General features: G+C 33.5%; 1 protein-coding gene and 1 long non-coding RNA gene across 7 annotated transcripts in view; one reads left to right on the top strand and one right to left on the bottom strand.

Annotated features, from left to right (window-relative positions):
* Positions 1–15,425, top strand: part of LOC149908340 (uncharacterized) — an 80,110-nt gene extending 64,685 nt beyond the window's left edge. The window contains exon 2 of the long non-coding RNA XR_016456722.1: positions 14,841–15,425. This is a non-coding gene — a long non-coding RNA (uncharacterized LOC149908340). The remainder of the gene's footprint in view (positions 1–14,840) is intronic.
* Positions 1–20,776, bottom strand: part of LOC149908338 (uncharacterized) — a 465,602-nt gene that overhangs the window by 81,389 nt on the left and 363,437 nt on the right. The gene's annotated exons all lie outside the window — the stretch shown is intronic.

A 20,776-nucleotide genomic window follows, 5' to 3' on the forward strand; every position in this document is an offset into this window, starting at 1 on the left:
GCTATAAATGTGTTGAACTAAAATGAATATCATACAAATTATCATGTTAAAAGTATGAATAGTTTAAATGTAAATTTAGAGTTCTAACAGACGAACGGCAAGTTGTGAACGGAGAGAGTGAACAAGTGGCGACACTTGCAGTTTGACATTGACGGCAAACTGCAAGCGTTTGACTTTTGACGGCAAACTGCAAGCTTTTGACGTTTGACGGCATCCGTTTTTGCGTGTAGACGGCCGTCAACATATTAACTGCTGCCGCCGACGCTTCGACGACTGCCGTCGACATGTGGCGATGGCTGAAGTAGCCTCTGCCGTTCATAACTTGCCGTTCGTCTGTAAGAACTCTTAACTATATTCATGCAACTTGCTATCATGCGCCTAAATGTTATTTTGTAGATACTATATTAATTATATGTAGAAGCTGATTCATAATCTAAATTGATGTTGTTATGCAATAAATACGGTTATAATTCCACTCAAATATTCAATAGAAGCAGAATTTAAGAAGTTTATTAATTCCTGATGATCATATTATGGTCTTTTATATATTTTTATCCAGTGTTTATCTTATTCTTTGTATGTCTTAATATGTACATATAATCAAATTTTAATCTGAATTTTCATTGGAAAATTGCAAGGTACTTGACTGTTATGTTTTTTTCTAATACCTTAAAAAATCTTTATTTTATTTTATATGAATTTGATCTCTGTATGAAAATTGATCTCATTCCAAATTTTTATTTGTAAGTAATTAAACTATGTTATTATTTATTATACTTACATGAATATAAGATATTAAAAATTGATGTTGTGGAATATAAAGTGTTTTTATTTATAAAAGGAATATCTGCTCATCAGTTTAGTATGGTAAATAACTAATATAAAACTTCTAATATTTATAACAATTACATTACATGATTCATAAAAATATTGTTTATTTGCAGAGAAAAAATATTTACAATTCACGAAAAATTATGTGACTGCAATGAAGAAAGAATTTAACGAGAAATTAGATAAATTGATGAGTCGAAAGAACAATAGTGTTTATTTCATGAACGAAAGCCGATATCAAGAATTTATTAGAGAACTAATGGAAGTGAAGAATAAGCGAAATAAAAACTACGAGGATTATAAATTCCTTGCAAATTACGATATTTTGAACATGAACGGGATAAAAAGACTCATACAGCCGAAAGGAGAGACGGATAGTATAAAATTTTATGTAAATACAAAAGAACTGTTTGGTGTACTGCATACAATGCATTTAATATATGACCATGCAGATAGAGATGTTATGGAAACGAAAATTAAGACCAAATACTGTAATGTGTCGAAGGAAGTTATAAGATTATATTTGCTGTGCTGTAAACGATGCAATGGAAAATGAAATTCTTTGTTAAATAATAATAGTCTGTAATATTATTGTTAATGGGGTGTAAATTAGTTTTAGTTCATATAACATTAATTCATTGGTTTTCGTTGAGTTAAGGTTGTCTGGAAGAGATCACTGCTTTAGCTATAAGATTTGCCTGTTTGTTATATCAATATGTATATTTTCTATATACAGTGAAACCTGGTTAAGTGAGACCTCAAGGGACCTGCAATGTCGTTTCACTTATAGAGGTATTCCACTTACCCAGTGTCTCAGATATACAGGTATAAATAAATAACTGTCTCATTTACAGAGGGGTGATAACTATTGTAGCTTTCGTTTTGACATTTTTCAAATAAACATCTGTATGATAGTAAAGCGAAACTAGAACTGAAGGTAATTGAAGCTCAAAATTTGTACTTACGTACTTGGAATTACGTGTGGAATTTGTGGGTAGAATAAGAATGAGTAAGCAAACAATGTTATCTCAGTTACAGAGGTTTATGCATATAAAATTTACTCGCTGTCTCAGTTATAGAGGTAACTATGATGATAAATCGAAAGAACAAATCCCAGATATAGAGGTATACCTCGTCCCACTAACAGAGGTAATACAGTGCCAAAGTGTTGGGACCTCAGCATGAGTTCCAGTTATGGAGGTTTCTCACTTATCCAGGTCCCACTTAACCAAGTTTCACTGTACATCGGTATAAATTGTGTTTTTAGTCACAACATAGTCGGTCCCTTGCCGGCGCCATAGTAAATAGAATACGAACAGTACGGCAAGTATGCCTTTTCGGTAAAATAATTAACTTCGATTGTTAATTGTTGCAAATTGTTTCATTTAATTTAATTGCATTTTATTTAAGGTAGTTCATACAAGCTGTAGGTAGGTTTAATGAAATATAAATATATTTATAGAAATATAAAAACAATAAATTTAGTTGTAGTTTTATTAAAAAAAAAACGTGTTTATCGAGTATGTAATACCAAAAACATTTAAAGTTCATAATTTAACTCGTATAGTGGCTAACAAATCCAGAAATACCCTTTTCTTAAACTTCTATTTCGTGAAAAAGAATTATCTTGTATTTGGTTTAGATGAAAGATTTTAATGCCTTCGTAGACCTTGTACCGCACTGAATAAACAAAATTTTCATTCAGTGTTGAACGATTTTAACACCTTGTAACGATACGACATACGTAATGCACGGGGCATCTCTTACCACTTTGCGCGGTACACTGCACGCGACCAGTGTTGTGCACGTGACGAGGTAATAAGACTGTAGCCGAATATGTCGACATTGCCATATTCGGTAGAAGTAATTTATTTTTAATTTTCAGACGAGTGACTGAGTTTCAATCGCTTCAATTTTATTATAGTTCCTAACACTTACATTTTATATTCTTTATTATGGAGATGGGAGAGTTCATATAAGTTTAAAGTTATAACGTAAAGTTTTGTTTAATATAAATAACCAATTCTTTTTGCAGTTTCTTACGTAAAGGAGGAAAGACGACTATTAGCTTTATTTGAAGAAACTTTGACCAGTGATAATGAACTCAGTTCTGATGAGGAACAATTTGATCATGTTTCACAGCAAAGTCAAGACACAAGTGATACAGAACAAGAATGGAGTGATAGTGATGGGCAAGCTTTGTCAATCAATAACCAACACGTTTATATCGGAAGAGATAAAACGACTAAATGGTCTTCACACCCGCCTCAGACTAACGATAAACCAAAGACAGAAAGTGCTATACAAAATGTCGGTGTACAGCCCTTAGCTCGAAGTGCGAACACAGAAATAGAATGTTGGAGACATTTTATAACTGATGGTATGTTAGAACATATAGTCTGCCACACGAACGCTAAGATTAAACAAAAAATATTAGCGAATTGCAAGCAAACGCGTGAAAATACAACGAAAGAAAAAGAAACTACAAAAGACGAACTGTTGGCGTTCCTGGGCTTGTTGTATTTAGCAGGTCTAAACAATTCTAAGCGACAAGATTTGCACGACTTCTGGCGTACTGATGGTACTGGTGTTGAGGTTTTTAGAAGTACCATGTCTATGCAACGTTTCTATTTTTTGCAAAGTTGTTTGCGTTTCGGAGATTCATCACCTGAAGAAGGTAAGAAAATAAAGAAAATAGATAATCTTACTCCAATAAGATGTATTTTTGAAGAATTCGTTTCAAATTGTATAAATAATTATTCTCCGAGTGAATACCTCACCATCGGTGAGAAGCTAGTACCCTTCCGCGGTAAGTGTCCTTTTCGGCAATTTATACCAACTAATCAAGGTAATTATGGCATAAAAATGTATGCTATGGTTGATACAAAATATTTATATACCTATAATCTCGAAATATATTCAAGTAATAAATCTGATAAACTACAGAGTGATGAAGGTTTGGATGTTGTGGATAGATTGGTGCAGCCTGTTTCTAAGAGTAATAGACACATTACAATTGCAAATCGGTTTACGAGCATTCCTCTGGTGAAGCATCTACAAGAAAATCATAATCTTAAATCGACTGGCGCCTTACGTAAAAGCCAAAAGGAAATACCAAAAAACTTTTTAAAGACGCGAGGCAAGGAAGTTCACGGTTCCCAGTTTGGGTTCCATAAAGATTTGACCCTTGTGTCTTATAAGCCTGAGAAATCTAAAGTGGTGGTGATACTATCTTCCCGAAATAATGATCAAACCACTCGACCTTCTAATAAACAGAAACCAGAAATAATTTCGTTCTATGATTCTACAAAATCTAGCGTGAATGTCGTAAATGAGCTGTGTTCTAAATATGATGTGTCACGAAGTTGTAAACACTGGCCCCTATCAGTGTTTTATGCAGTCATAAATATAGCTGCGCTAAATAGTATGATTGTATATCGTGAAAACACCAGTTCGAAAACAAGTCCGCGTGATTTTATAAGAAAACTCGGTCTCACAATGCTAACTGGTTATCTTCAATCGAGGAAGAATGCTGAAAACATTCCCAGGGGATTACGACAAAAGATCCACGAGCATATTGGGGAAACCATGAGTTACCCTCCTCCGAAAAAAACGGGTAAAATAGTGAGATGCAAAGCCTGTCCTACATCTAAAGACAAGAAAACAAGGTATTATTGTCTTAAATGTAATAAACCCATTTGTTTACAACATGTTTACCCGGTATGCCAAAGTTGTTTTTCTTTTGATAGTGATTAATAAAATGCTATATAGTTTTAACTTTGTTTTTGTTATAGCCGAGTAGAATATTTTTTTGCACTGTAGTCTGTAGCCTACAGGTACCTACTTACCTTCATTTGTGATTATTAAATTTTATAGTTTAAGCAGCCTAATTTTATCTTCCAACAATGATACTTAATAGCCATTTTCCTATTATTTAGCAGATGAATATAGTTTATCTTAACAATTAAAACATAACCTTTACAAGCAAAATGAACCCAATAGCTTTGTGGACACGATACTTTTTATCGTTTGCAACATTTGACAATTGAGTCGAAAGCTTACAACCAATCTCACTTACAGTTAAGTTCATGTGCTCTCGGGACGGCGAGAGACTCATGAAGCTTGGCGACTTCACGTTTACACAGTTATGGCGGTCCGGGACCAAGTTGTGTTGGTCGTGCTATACGCACAACCATCATGGCTGTGAGGCCAAGGTATACACGGTGCGAAATCGACTGGTGTTCGCGAGGAACCATCATAATCATCCGCCAACTGAGTTTTTTGTATGACAATGTATTTGTTAGGTAGGTAGTCTTTATGTGGGCTACGCACATACCTGCAGCAAGGGCAATATTTGAATTGCACCATTGGCTCCTTACTTGTGATGTGTACCTATAGGCAAGCAAGGGCAATTTAGAGAAAAGCTGAAATTTCTCCGACCGCCGAAACCGAGATTGTCCCTGCGGTAGGAGTGTGTGTAGCCCTCTTTACTCTTTGAGCACAATTTTTGTAATAAATTTTTCGTGTTTTGATAGTTTTGTATAAATAAGATTTTATATTGCCTGTGCTGTGATTTAAATTATAATATTAAGAGCAGGTATTAGATTATTAAGTAGCATAATGTTTTCGGTTTTTATTACCTATCTGATGTGATATTTTTGTAACTTCGTGTTTACGTACCGTAATTGAACTTTTATTTTTTTCTACGGTTATAGTACGGTTTTAAATACTATCCAACTATCTTCTTTTAATTTTAAGTAGTTTAAAGATATATACTTACTGAATATTCATTTAAAAACTCAAAATTAAGAATCAGCTATTCTCATAATTATATTTAAGCATTGGGAATGATTCAAATTAAACTCGCGCAATTATTCATCTTTCTATTGATTTTCCGAAAATATATTGTACCTTTATTTTGGAAATTATAGTTTTTAACTTTTTGAAACATTCCTTTTGAAGAATTTTTTATACATATAATATATATATTAAGGGTAAGTTTAGTAAATCAAATAACGAGGTGCTTTGAATGTGATATAAAACGATTTTGATCTCTTTATTTAACTTGCCGCGATATATTTTACGACAAATATTAAAGTAAGTACAAAATATAGTGACGTATAATCTCAGTATTATAGTGCTCTCTATTTTAAATATTGTTATGTATTGAAATTAAATATAATAAAAAAAATGTCTATTTTTTATTTTAATTACTCTGTGGACTCGAATGGTGTTTAAAGTATTCGCCTTATAAAGGTATACAATCAGTTTTAAACAGTTAGCTCTCTATTTTAAATATTGTTATGTATTCAAATTAAATATAATAAAAAAAATGTCTATTTTTTATTTTAATTACTCTGTGGACTCGAATGGTGTTTAAAGTATTCGCCTTATAAAGGTATACAATCAGTTTAAAACAGTTAGCTCTCTATTTTAAATATTGTTATGTATTCAAATTAAATATAATAAAAAAAATATCTATTTTTTATTTTAATTACTCTGTGGACTCGAATGGTGTTTAAAGTATTCGCCTTATGGTTAGGGAGCCAGGTGCAAATTTGGTTAACTATTTCCTCTCAAGAGATAATTCGTCAGACGCATGAGAGTATAGTATGATAAAGCCTCGTGAACGTCAGCTGGCGCTCGGTTGGGGGGGTGAGCGGTTGTAGCCTCCCACGCACATAGGAAAAAAAATACATTCATTCATTCATTTCCTCTCAGCTAAAAATTTGTCAAATTGTAGCTAACCCAATATCTCAACGAAAAAAAATAGTCAGCTGGTTACAACATGGTGTATTATACGTCAGCTGGTGTCTCGAACATGAAAGTTAAATTTAAAGAAAAAATTATTTTCCGTTATTTCCTCTCAAACAAAAATTTACCTGATGATAGCTTATATGTAACTGTGGATAAATATATATGTCAGCTGGCTGTATCTTGGTGGAAAAACCGTCAGCTGATACGGGAGGCTACAACCGCTCTTCCCCCCAACCGAGCTCCAGCTGACGTTCACGAGGCTTCATAATACTGTACTTTGATGCATTTTACTAATTACCGCTTGAGAGGAACTTGGTCATAAAATCTGCTGCTGGCTCCCGGACCATTATAAAGGTATACAATCAGTTTAAAACAGTTAGCTCTCTATTTTAAATATTGTTATGTATTGAAATAAAATATAATAAAAAAAATGTTTATTTTTTATTTTAATTACTCTGTGGACTCGAATGGTTTAAAGTATTCGCCTTATAAAGGTATACAATTAGTTTAAAACATAGCTCTCAAAATTAAACAATAGCGACTAAATTTCTATCCATACTAATATTATAAATGCGAAAGTAACTCTGTCTGTCTGTTACTCAATCACGACTTAACTACTGAACCAATTTGCATGAAATTTGGTATAGAGATATTTTGATACCCGAGAAAGGACATAGGCTACTTTTTATCCCGGGAAATAGGATAGATTTTATTCCGGAAATCCCACGGGAACGGGAACTATGCGGGTTTTTCTTTGACTGCGCGGGCGAAGCTGCGGGTGGAAAGCTAGTTACCTATAAAACCTTGAAGGCTTGTAGGTACTAGTTCAAGGCCCTATGACAAAAAACTAATGTTTTTAAAATATTTAATCCTATTTAGAGGAATGACGAAACCGTGATATTATTAGATACGATAATTCGCAAATATTCGTTCATAAAATTACATAATAATATAAGGAATCAGAGGTAATATTGTGTAGAGTACAAAGTATGTTACATGAAGGTATTTAAGCTATTGCATAGCTTTTATCTCAGACTTTGAGCGCGGCGACCGAATGTAAAAATTCCGTAACGAAAAAACCTAACACCCCCCACTCCAACCGGCTCAGCGATGTGATGCTATGCAATAGCTTTACCGAGGCAGTCCTCGAGTGCCACACGTATTTTTTTATATTTTATTTAACCACTAGCTTTCCGCCTGCGGCTTCGCCCGCGTTTTCAAAAAAAAACCCGCATAGTTCCCGTTCCCGTGGGATTTCCGGGATAAAACCTAGCCTATGTCACTCAGAAATGATGTAGCTTTCCAACAGTGAAAGAATTTTTCAAATCTGCCAAGTAGTTTCGGAGCCTATTCAATTCATACAAACAAACAAACAAAAAATCAAACCTTTCCTCTTTATAATATTTTACTGCAGAACTCTCATATTGATTACCTGTAATACTATAAGTTTATAATAATTGTTTATGAACAAGCTAAACTATTCTTTACATTACAGAAAGAGCATATTTCACAAAATCTCAAAAGGGGAAGCCCCTGCTCCTGTACAGGAACTACTCGTATTACAAACAGACGGAATGCAAGATGTTCGTCCGTTGGGTTTGTTCCACGCACCTGCATAAAGGCTGTAGAGCTATTGTTAAAACAAGCGGGCTAAAGATAGTCCACGTTGGAGGCCATCATAACCACGAGTTTGCTAAATTACTTCGAAATAGACGGAGTCATTGTTTTGGCGGGTTTCTGTACTAAATCTTAATTAAAACAAAAAATGACCGTGTGTGCCGAGCACACGTGTCAGAAGTGAAACTTCTTTGACAAGATTCAAAGATACCAAAATCGTCGCCTTACGTGGACGTGGACGTGACGGTATTGATTTTACTCTCACCGCGCCTAAAGAAGTTTCACTTCAACAATAATAATATCTAGTCGATTCGAATAAAAAGTAGATGAAAGTGATTCTTTTCCTTATAAGTATTAACTCGATTGTTTATAATTTTGTTAACTTTTTAATAAGTTTATAAGTTACGTTTGTGATTAGCATTTAAATGTTCCTTTTGTTTTTAAGATTATTTACGTTTTTAAGTACTTTTTAGTGTATAACGTTTTCTTTGGTTGTAAATAAATTCAGTTCAACTATCTAAAGTAGAATATTTTACCCATACCTACTGGTTTATAGAAGTCGTAATATATAACAACATTAATTTAAAGATATTCTTTTCTACCAATAATATTAATACTTATCAAATTTAATAAATTGCATTATCATTTGTTAACTTTATTATAATAAGTAAAACTATAAGTATATAAGTATAATTTTATCATCCAATTTGTACCTTACAGTGACCTACACAATCTCTAAGAATAAAAGGACCATGATGATCGTAGATGGGTATAAATTCTCGCTACACTACGTGAGAAATGACAGGGAAAGGTGGCAGTGCAGTCGACGAAGCTATTTCGGCTGTAAAGCAGTCATACACACACATTCCGGGATACCGTTTTATAGAAATATATGTCATAATCATAATCCATGATAGAACAATTTGTTTAAAAATAGTTGGGTAAGAACTGTGTATTTGGTACTACCAAGAATAGGCATGGTGTTGTATTTTTTTGATATATTCAATGCACTGGGTGTAAAGGGAATGCTGTTGAGATAATATAATATGTACGATTTCTGATAAGAAAATTGATGTGGAATTTGGATCATCGAGATTATGTTCACGTTACCGTTATTTCAAATTATGTATTTTTTTAAATATTTGTGCATGATATTATGATATCTTTCAAGAATGTGATTCTTCTTGTTTGTGGTTCTAATGGGGGAATTTTGTAAGTGGTACAGTGGAAGTAAATATGTCACTAAACATAATTGAAATCTTTATATCTTTACTAGCGGTCCGCCCCGGCTTCGCCCGTGGTACCTACATGTTTAAACTATCCTATCTCTCAAGTTGGATCGAACTGCACATGGTGTGCGAATTTTATTATAATCGGTTAAGTGGTTTAGGAGTCCATTGAGGACAAACATTGTGACACGAGATTTATATAGATAAGATTATGTACATACTTCCCTCACGCGACATTTATTTTGTTTACACAGAATCTTGTTGAATTCGTTGATCTGTTGTTCACAGTATTTTTCAGTAGTTACCCATACTTATAAGCCTTAAAGATCATTTATAAATAATTTATTAACTATAATAATACTTAATTAAATATTATAACATTCGGATGCGTTTGTGTTAAATAGTATTGTAATATTGAGCACAGATCACCATGAGTTTTAAAATAATATTTTGAGAAATAATAAATTATGAATCTTTGTAAATATGAGATTGTGTTTGTATAAAGAGTATATGTATGTGTATATAGGTATACGGTTTTATGTGTATATTGTGATATTTAAATAAATTAATTCAGATGAACTAATATTACTTTTGTAATTACCTGTAAAAAAAATTAGTTAATAAATTTGAAACTGAATACAGCCTTTATCATTTATCTCTATTTATATTTCATGTTTAAAAAAGCTGTTTTTAGGGTTCCGTAGCCAAAATGGCAAAAACGGAACCCTTATAGTTTCGTCATGTCCGTCTGTCCGTCTGTCCGTCTGTCCGTCTGTCACAGCCGATTTACTCGGAAACTATAAGTACTACAGTGATGAAATTTGATGGGAATATGTGTTGTATGAACCGCTACAAAAATATGACACTAAATAGTAAAAAAAAGAATTGGGGGTGGGGCCCCCCATACATGTAACTGAGGGATGAAATTTTTTTTTTCGATGTACATACCCGTGTGGGGTATCAATGGAAAGGTCTTTTAAAATGATATAAAGTTTTCTAAAAAACATTTTTCTTAAAGTGAACGGTTTTTGAGATATCAGCTCTCAAAGTCGTAAAAAGTATGTCCCCCCCCCTCTATTTTTATAACTACGGGGTATAAAATTCTAAAAAAAATAGAGGTGATGCATGCTAATTAACTCTTTCAACGATTTTTGGTTTGATCAAAGTATCTCTTATAGTTTTTGAGATAGGTTGATTTAACTGTAATTTATTATATTTGCTGCTACGGAACCCTTTGTGCGCGAGCCCGACTCGCACTTGGCCGGTTTTTTATTTAATAATTAAAGGTTTAATAATTTGGTTTTTTTTAGGAGTGTTGCCACAATACAGCTGGTCTCGACAAGGGAACGCCATTATTATGCTAGGCGAGCACAGATTCAAAAAGCGGTCGAAACATATAAACCAAAAACAAGAAATACATTGGGTTTGTAATAAATGCGATAAGGGTTGTAAAGCAAAACTGACGACGCTAAACGACGCTATAATAAAAATATATAACGTTCATAAACATGACGGTTCCAGAAAATTCAAGTGATGCTTAATTTTTGTATTCAATTATACGCTTTAGTAGCTAGTACTTAAAGTTGATAATGAAGTGATGGTTTCAACTTAGAGTTTTAACAGACGAACGGCAAGTTGTGAACGGCAGAGGCCGTTCGTCTGTTAGAACGCTTATAAAAACTTTAAATGACAATACTTCATAATGTGCTAATAAAATATTTTAATAATTGACAATTATTGTTATTACCCTCAATTTTTAAAAAGTTGTGAAGCTGTTGAGATATCCTAACAATTGTATTGTAATATGTGTTAAATGCTCGAATTTTTGTATTATAAATAAATAATGTAATTAATAAATTCCAAAGAATTACAAAAAGAAATACGAATGTATCTAAAATATGTAAGTAAGTACTATGTATATATGTCACGGCTAAAGGTAGGTGAGAACATAAACTTAAGATTAGCCGGCTAAACTTAGGTTTATTTTCGACGAGGTGTTAATGTTAGTTTGTTCTATCTTTAGCCGGCTAAACTTAAGTGTAACCGCAGGCCCGTGGCTAAAAATGTCGGGGTGGGTAGATTTGGTTAGCGCCGGGCCGGTGGAGGGCTTGAGGGGCCCGCACAGTGCCAGAAAACACTCGCCCTGTTCCTTACATGTATTATAGTAACCAAATCTACCCACCCCGACTCAGGGCAGAAAGCTGGTGGCTAGGTTAGGTTAGGTTAGAACTCTTAAGACCCGCACGAGCCGAGCGAGCGCAGCGAGCGTGCTGCGGCAGCAGCCGGCGAAGTGCCAGAAAACACTCGCCCTGTTCCTTACATGTATTATAGTAACCAAATCTACCCACCCCGACATTTTTAGCCACGGGCCTGCGGTTACACTTAAGTTTAGCCGGCTAAAGATAGAACAAACTAACATTAACACCTCGTCGAAAATAAACCTAAGTTTAGCCGGCTAATCTTAAGTTTATGTTCTCACCTACCTTTAGCCGTAACATATATAAGTGCTATGTATTTATTTAATCTATCATGGTATTAAGCACATAATATGTCCTGGCTTTTAAATCCCATGTCTTCGAGTGATACTTAATGATAATATGACAAATAATTCGCAAAAATCAATGTTCTTGAACTGCATAAGCTTGTAAATATAGTTTTGACGAAGAAAAATATATAAAAAAAATTATTATGTATCAAGTTAATGCGGGTAGTATACATATAATGTAGGTAGATGTTATGCAATACAGGAAAACCTGAGACTCAACATTTTAAATGTTAAAAACACAGTTTGTATTAAATTATTATTTGTATGTTATGGACTCGTTTGTAAAAAGATTCTCAAACTTGTATATTTTCATCTTTGTCTTATCCCATTTTCTTTTCTTTTGATGTAAAACTTCTTTAGGCGCGTTGAGATAAAGTCTTCAAGTTCACGGTTTGTTTTTTTAACGAAATAAATATTTTATAAAGAGCGTGTGTGCCAAGCACACGTATGAGAACTGAAACAAGATTCAAAGATAACAAAATCGTTACCTTAATCCGTCACGCGATGGTATTGCCATTACGAAACCTTGAAATTTTACTCGTAACGCGCATAAAGAAGTTTCACTTCTAAAAGCTATGTGTAGTCGACCATCTAACGGCTCTATATTCTTTGAACGTATCGATATGAAGCAAACATTTGGTAAATCTGCTTTGTAATTATAAAATTTTTTTTTTTAATTAAAAAAATAAATCGTTAATCGTGTATGTATAGGTACCTATGTATCATCACGATACGTGCAGGGAACTTTAACGGCCTTACTAATAAAAAGATAAACAATGGATAAATTTCTACCATTTTCTACCATAGCTGTGTCCTCCCAAGCAGCACGACAGTCTGTATAGAAGCTGTATTTTACTTTATTTGTATGCCACAGTCTGTATAATGAGGCTGTACAAGGGCTGTATAAGCGCTTATACAACCTCTATAAGTAAAAATCGGGCCCATTGTTATACAGTCTAATGCGTTATTATAGCTGTATAGTAGCTGTATAGCTAAAAAATAGGCTCTACTATAGCTGTAGAAGAGCTGTAGTATGGTGTTGAAGAAAACCATAGGCGTATAGTTATTCACTTATTGCTGCTCTTGCTCACATGAAACGTCAATCATAAAAACAAGACAGGTTATTGCAATAACTAATCCATTGCATAGCGAATGGGTAACATTTTATTAGTAAGACCGTTAAAGTATAAGTATTATTTTTTCAATTGTTTTGGGTTAAATTGTTTAAAAGCGTTTAATCAAAGTTTGTTATTATTTATGTGCAGTGTAAATTTATATATGTATTCTTATTTCTAAGTGTGCAATTTATATACTCGTGATGCATAATTAAAAATTGAAGTGCCTTCATGTAATTTGAAATAGTGAAAAAGTCCGATTCAAAGAAAATCAATTTCATTATGAACATTTTTGTTTTGGTAGATTTTTATTGTGTTCTAAAATTTACAAGCTATTCTAGCATTCTAATAGTTACCTAGGTTATAATTTAATATTTGTTTTTTTGTGTAAGTAATATACCTATAATTTAAACTATGAAAAAACATGTTTACGTCTAACTATAAGAATTAATTATTTTACTTTAAGTTATCAATTGTACATTTGTCGTAATATTATTTAGTTTTATCTGTATCGTGTTTTTAATCACATTATTTCAAAGCAATTTGATATTGTATCAAGTAATTTATGTTTTACTAAAGGTAGGTATATATATTATTTTATATTAGATAATTTTTGTTAATGATAATCTTTCGAGTCTCTTTTAGCAGTAGGTTACCATTAAACATTCCAAATAAAACCATTGTTATGTTTAATTAAATTAATTGTCTTTTAGATAATATGATGACCTATCTTAAATTAAGGCCTATTCAGATAAGAGCGGTATCCGGTACCGCCGTGGGTAGCGGTATCCCGATTGCACGCGATTATATCTCTTACGTAGTATATTATAGAGACCATTCGCGTAACGGCGATCGGATACCGCTCTCAACTGAATAGGCCTTACTGTAAATTCTAATGATTTTCAGTTGTACCCAAATAACGTTATATAAACTTAAATTGTTGTTATACTTATAGAAATAGATTGTTAAAACGCTTAGTTGTTTGAAATTAGCATAAGCGTCGATATTGACATACAAATTAGTATTTTTTTGTAAAGATGGAAATAAAAAATATTTTCTGTAATTGAGTTTTTTTTATATTAGAATAAGTTTCCACTGAGATGCTTGATTGGTGTAGTTTCTTGAGTATAAAGTATATTCTGCCAAGCTATGGAAAATTCTTTGAAGCTAAAAAGTAAATAGTAAAAGGTAGTATCTACCTAAATGTCTTAAAATCAAATTTTTCACAAAAGCAGATACTTTGTTCTCTTCAATCGTCTATGTTCATCTACCTACATAGTCTATTTGTATTTGACTTTTGATATCGATGATTACTAAGCTTTCAGAAATTGATCTTGAACATGTACTGTACCATTCGTAAGAACGTTAGAAAATGGACCTGCTAAAGAACATAGACTAACTGCTAAGATAATAACATGCCGGTTGGCTTTGACTGGCCGGTTGGCTTAGTTAGTAGTGAACCTGCCTTCCAAGCCTAAGGTCGTGGGTTCGATTCCCACCCAGGGCAAATATTTGTGTGATTACCGTAGATATTTGCTGTGTCTGGGTGTTAATTATCTACAAGATTTTATTTGTGTTTATTTGAAAATTATATATGTATGTTTGTCAGCCATCTGGTTCCCATACACAAACGAAAGCATAGTATGGGATCAGATCGTGCCGTGTGTGAAAAAAAATATAGGCATTCAGTACATCAGTAAGTATTCAACTTTTATATGAAATAAAAACTTCTTTCTCTATTTACAGACTCACCATTATTCGTTCAGAACGCCAGGGGGTATATAAGCATGCATTTCAAGGGCTATAAATACTTCCAACAATCGACGAAAGGCGGCAAAGGTAGGTGGCGCTGCACTAAGTGTAGTTACCGGCGCTGTAAGGCCGTAGTCATCACAACTGATAACTTGGTCATTTCGGAGAAAAATGAACACAACCATGAACCTGATTTTGAATGACGTGTACCCAATATTTGTATTTCATCGAAGTATAGAATTCATTTATTTATAATAATTAAAACGGTATTACACCAATTACATTAATTGCGTAGAAAGAAATAAGCCGGTAAGTAAATTTTATAGGTAGCGTTTGAAAGTATGGGTAGGATGTAAAGGTTAGAATTCATTATTAGTTTAAAACTATTATTACTTAATTGTATAATTATCGAGATAATTTTTTATAACTATGAATTCTAAATTTTATAGTAGTACTTAAAGTTCATTATGATGTGATTTCAACTTATAAAAACTTTAAATGACAATACTTAATAATGTGCAGTAGGTTACCATTAAACATTCCAAATAAAACCATTGTTATGTTTCATTAAATTAATTTTTTTTTAGATATGATTAGTACTTATCTTAAATTAAGGCCTATTCAGATAAGAGCGGTATCCGGTACCGCCGTGGGTAGCGGTATCCCGATTGCACGCGATATATCTCTTACTACATATTAATATACTACATATTATAATATATTAATATAATAATATACTACATATTATAGAGACTAATCGCGTAACGGCGATCGGATACCACTCTAAACTGAATAGGCCATTATGTAAATTCTAATGATTGTTCAGTTGCACCCAAATAACGTAATATAAACTTAAATTGTTGTTATACTTATAGAAATAGATTGTTAAAACGCTTATTTGTTTGAAATTAGCATAAGCGTCGACATTGACATAAAAATTAGTATTTTTGTAATGATGGAAATAAAAAATATTTTCTGTAATTGAGTTTTTTTATATTATTAGAATAAGTTTCCACTGAGATGATAGTTTGGTGTAGTTTCTTGCCTATAAAGGATACTGTATTCTGCCAAGCTATAGAAAATTCTTTGAAGCTAAAAAGTAAATAGTAAAAGGCAGTACCTTAAATGTCTTAAAATCAAATTTTTCACAAAAGCAGATACTTTGTTCTCTTCAATCGTCTATGTTCATCTACCTACATAGTCTATTTGTATTTGACTTTTGATATCGACTTACTAAGCTTTCAGAAATTGATCTTGAACATGTACTGTACCATTCGCGAACGTTAGAAAATGGACCTGCTAATGAATATAGACTAACTGCTAAGATAATAACATGCCAGTTGGCTTAGACTGGCCGGTTGGCTTAGTTAGTAGTGAACCTGCCTTCCAAGCCTAAGGTCGTGGGTTCGATTCCCACCCAGGGCAAATATTGGTGTGATTACCGTAGATGTTTGCTGTGTCTGGGTGTTAATTATCTACAAGAGTATTTATTTGAAAATTATATATGTATGTTTGTCAGCCATCTGGTTTCCATGCACAAACGAAAGCATAGTATGGGATCAGATCGTGCCGTGTGTGAAAAAAAAAATATAGGCATTCAGTACATCAGTAAGTATTTAGTATTCAACTTTTATATGAAACTAGAGGTCCGCCCCGGCTTCGCCCGTGGTACATATTTCGCAATAAAAGGTAGTATATGTCCTTTCTCGGGTATCAAAATATGTATCTCCATACCAAATTTCATGCAAATTGGTTCAGTAGTTTAGGCGTGATTGAGTAACAGACAGACAGACAGAGTTACTTTCGCATTTATAATATTAAGTACGGATAAACACTTCTTTCTCTATTTACAGGCTCACCATTATTCGTTCAGAACGCCAGGGGGTATATATAAGCTTGCATTTCAAGGGCTATAAATACACCCTACAATAGTCGATGGGCGTCAAACGTAGGTGGCGCTGCACTAAGTGTAGTTACCGGCACTGTAAGGCCGTAGTCATCACCGCTGATAACTTGGTCATTTCAGAGAAAAATGAACACAACCATGAACCTAATTTTGAATGACGTGTTCCCAATATTTGTATTTCACCGAAGTATAGAATTTATTTATTTATAATCATTAAAACGGTATTACACCAATTACATTAATTGCGTAGAAAGAAATAAGCCGTAAAATAAGTAAATTTAATAGGTAGCGTTTGAAAGTATGGGTAGGAAGTAAATGGTAAGAATTCATTATTAGTTTAATCCATACTAATATTATAAATGCGAAAGTAACTCTGTCTGTCTGTCTGTTACTCAATCACGCCTAAACCACTGAACCAATTTTCATGAAATTTGGCATGGAGATATTTTGATACCTGAGAAAGGACATAGGCTACTTTTTATCCCGGGAAAATGACGCAATCCCGGAAATCCCACGGGAATGGGAACGGGAACTATGCGGGTTTTTCTTTGAGTGCGCGGGCGAAGCCGCGGGCGGAAACCTAGTACTTACTATTATTACTTAATTGTATGATTACCAAGAGAATTTTAATAAATATGAATTCTAAACTTTATAGTAGTACTTAAAGTTCTTAGTGTTAAGTTTTATGAATCTTAATAATACCTATGACATACGCAAAATCATTCTTGAACTTTTTTTAAGCTTCAATTATAATTAATACAAAAGTATATTATAATGCTGCTGGTGCCGTCCGCTCGCACCAACTTGCTAGGTCAGCCGTCAGGCACCTATGACGCGTGCACTTCGTTCACTCAATGAAATAGCAATCAAAACGGATATATTTTGTTGCACTTGGGAATTGGGATGAATTCACGCGAGTAGCTTTATTTGTAATATGCTATAAAAAGTGATAATGTCTTTATTTGTATGTTAAATATTTATAATTTCAATGTAACCAATTAAATGTAAAACCACTATCGTATTGGGAAACTGTAATGTTAGTGTGTGTTTTTTGAATAAATAAATAAATAATTTTCTTTTATATCAAGCTGATAATGCGGGTAGTATATAATGTACAGTAGATATTATGAATACCTACAGGAAAATCTGAGACTAAACATATGATAAATGTTAAAGACAGTTGTATTGTTATTACATAATATATTATTTGTATGGACTCGTTTGTAAAAAGATTCTCGAACTTGTATATTATATTCATCATTGTCTTATCTCATTTTCTTTTCTTTTGAAGTAAAACTTCTTTATGCGCGTTGAGAGTCAGTACGCAAAATATCTAATATTCTAATATTTCTAAAATAAATTCGCATAATACACCCTATACATAGGTACATTGCTTATAAATAAAATTGGTCTATACCGAACGATTCTTTAAGAAGACATAATATATCTTAATCTTAATCTTAATACTATTATAAAGGCGAAAGTTTGTAAGGATGTACAGATGTATGGATGTATGGATGTTTGTTACTCTTTGACGTAAAAACTACTGAACCGATTACAATGAAATTTAGCACACATATAGAGGGTAACTTGGATTAACACATAGGATAGTTTTTATCCCGGAAATCCCACGGGAACGGGAACTATGCGGGTTTTCCTTTGCAAATGCGGGCGAAGCCGCGGGCGGAAATCTAGTAACTAAATATAATAAATATATATAGGTACCTAATCAGAGACTTGTATTGTACAGCTATATCTATCTACTTTTATTCTTCTTGATTATTATTGATTCAGTTAAATATGGAATAAAAATATTATTAGGTAAGCTTAGAAAAATAAATAGGTAACAGATAAACCCTTATTTGATAGGTACCCACCTATGGGTTAGGTTAGGTTCTTGTTTTTTTTAACTACACAAAAATAGGAGCCCCGCAACTGGGCTCTGTCGCCTCGCAGCTGTCTTCTTCTGGACTTATTAGATTCTTACATTTTAGCACTATTCTCAATTATAATTTATAAGTCGTGCAGTATAGGCGGGAACGTAGAAAAGCATCCTCGATACAAAAAATATACGATCAGTACGCAACATTACATACACAATATGCATTGTAATAATAGATTTAAAAACAGCAATACAATAATATAAAAGCGAGCTATGGAAAGACGGCGCGCTTACACCGAAACATACACGATTAGTCCGCATGCGTACTGGCGCTGTATGTTTTGGAGCGCTATTCTTACTTACTTCACTACAAAGTATAAGCGAGTATTTGCGTGCTACTGTTGTATTGATTGGAATAACTTTGTAAAAAAGTTATTTCCAAACTATACGTGATTAGTTTCACACCGTTGCGTGCTGGGCCTTGTATAGTTTGGAAAGACGCTGGCCGTTTGGCTTAGTTGGTAGTACCCTGCCTTCCAAGCCAGAGATTGTGGGATCGATTCCCACCCAGGGCAAATATTTGTGTGATTATCGTAGATGTTTGCTGTGTCTGGGTGTTAATTATCTATAAGAGTATTTATTTGAAAATCTATGTTTGTCAGCCATCTGATTTCCATACACAAACGAAAGCATTGTATGGGATCAGATCGTGCCGTTTGTGATAAAAATATAGGCATTCAGTACATCAGTAAGTATTCAACTTTTATATGAATTAAAAACTTGTTTCTCTATTTACAGACTCACCATTATTCGTTCAGAACGCCAGGGGGAATATAATAATGCATTTCAAGGGCCATAAATACTCCCTACATACGACGAAAGGCGCCAAAGGTAGGTGGCGCTGCACAAAGTGTAGTTACCGGCGCTGTAAGGCCGTAGTCATCACTGCTGATAACTTGATCATTTTGGAGAAAAATGAACACAACCATGAACCTGATTTTGAACAATCAATGTTTGATAATGTCAACTAAGTATAAAAATAAGACGGTAGGTTTTTTTACATTAGGATAGGTAGACATTTGACCACAGTCCCACCTGATGGAAAGCGGTGACGCGATCTATGGTGGTAAATCATGTCTACCTAGAAAATGCCTATTTATTCGCCTCTTGAAGGAACCCATACTGTAGTTCTCTGGAAAGACAGACGCTGGCAGGGAGTTCCACTCCTTGGCGGTTTGCACTAAGAATGAGGACGAAAGTGAGAAGTGCGAGCAGTCGGCATTTCCAACAAGTAAGGATGGTAGCCTGCAGTGCGCCTGGATGTCCGTTGAAAAAAAGGCAAAAGCAGGGATAATGCTGTGCAATTCAGTGGCGAAGTGTAAACGATAGAACACCTGGCAACTCTTCGGCGATGAGTAAGACTCTGAAGGCGGTTTTCAAGGTTTTTTTTAGGTAAAGTCAAAGTAGCGTTGGCAAGTATGTGTAGGAAGGATTCTTACTATTATTATTAGTTTAATATTATTAATACTTTATTGTATAATAATTTTCGAGAGAATTTCAATAAATATGAATTCTAAATTTTATGTGTCTTTCATTTTAATCCTCTAAAAATAATTAGCAGAACTGATTTTATATTATAATCAAATTATATAAAAAAAATTAAAATTGAAACAAAAGTTAATTCCTTTCCAGATCTATATTGATATAAATTATCTATAAGTAATAGGACTTAAGCTATCACAATGTTTTAAATAGTGAACATTATAAATATCTTTACTATATAAAAATAACTCGGGTTTTCCTTCCTGACGCTATAACTCCAGAACGCACGAACCGATTTCCACGGTTTTGCATTCGTTGGAAAGGTCTTGGGCTCCGTGAGGTTTATAGCAAAGAAAAGGTGTCTCTGGTGGTGAAACGGAGTTCGCCTAGTTTGCTAGTATTTTATACATATTGGAACATAAAATATGAAACTAGAATGTTATGTTTATGTTTGTCTTAGTTTAACAAGAAATAATGTTAATGCAAATTAATTAACAATATTTTTAACGACTGTAGTTACTATAAAGTTGAAACTCATTCTAAAGGTGCATTTACACATTCGTGCGAATAGCGAGGCGAATTATAGGCGCACATGTAGTT

The sequence above is a fragment of the Colias eurytheme genome, chromosome 5, assembly GCF_061535395.1.
Source record: "Colias eurytheme isolate Ceu_HAF_F1 chromosome 5, ilColEury1 Martin Lab GWU primary, whole genome shotgun sequence".
Lineage (NCBI taxonomy): Eukaryota > Metazoa > Arthropoda > Insecta > Lepidoptera > Pieridae > Colias > Colias eurytheme.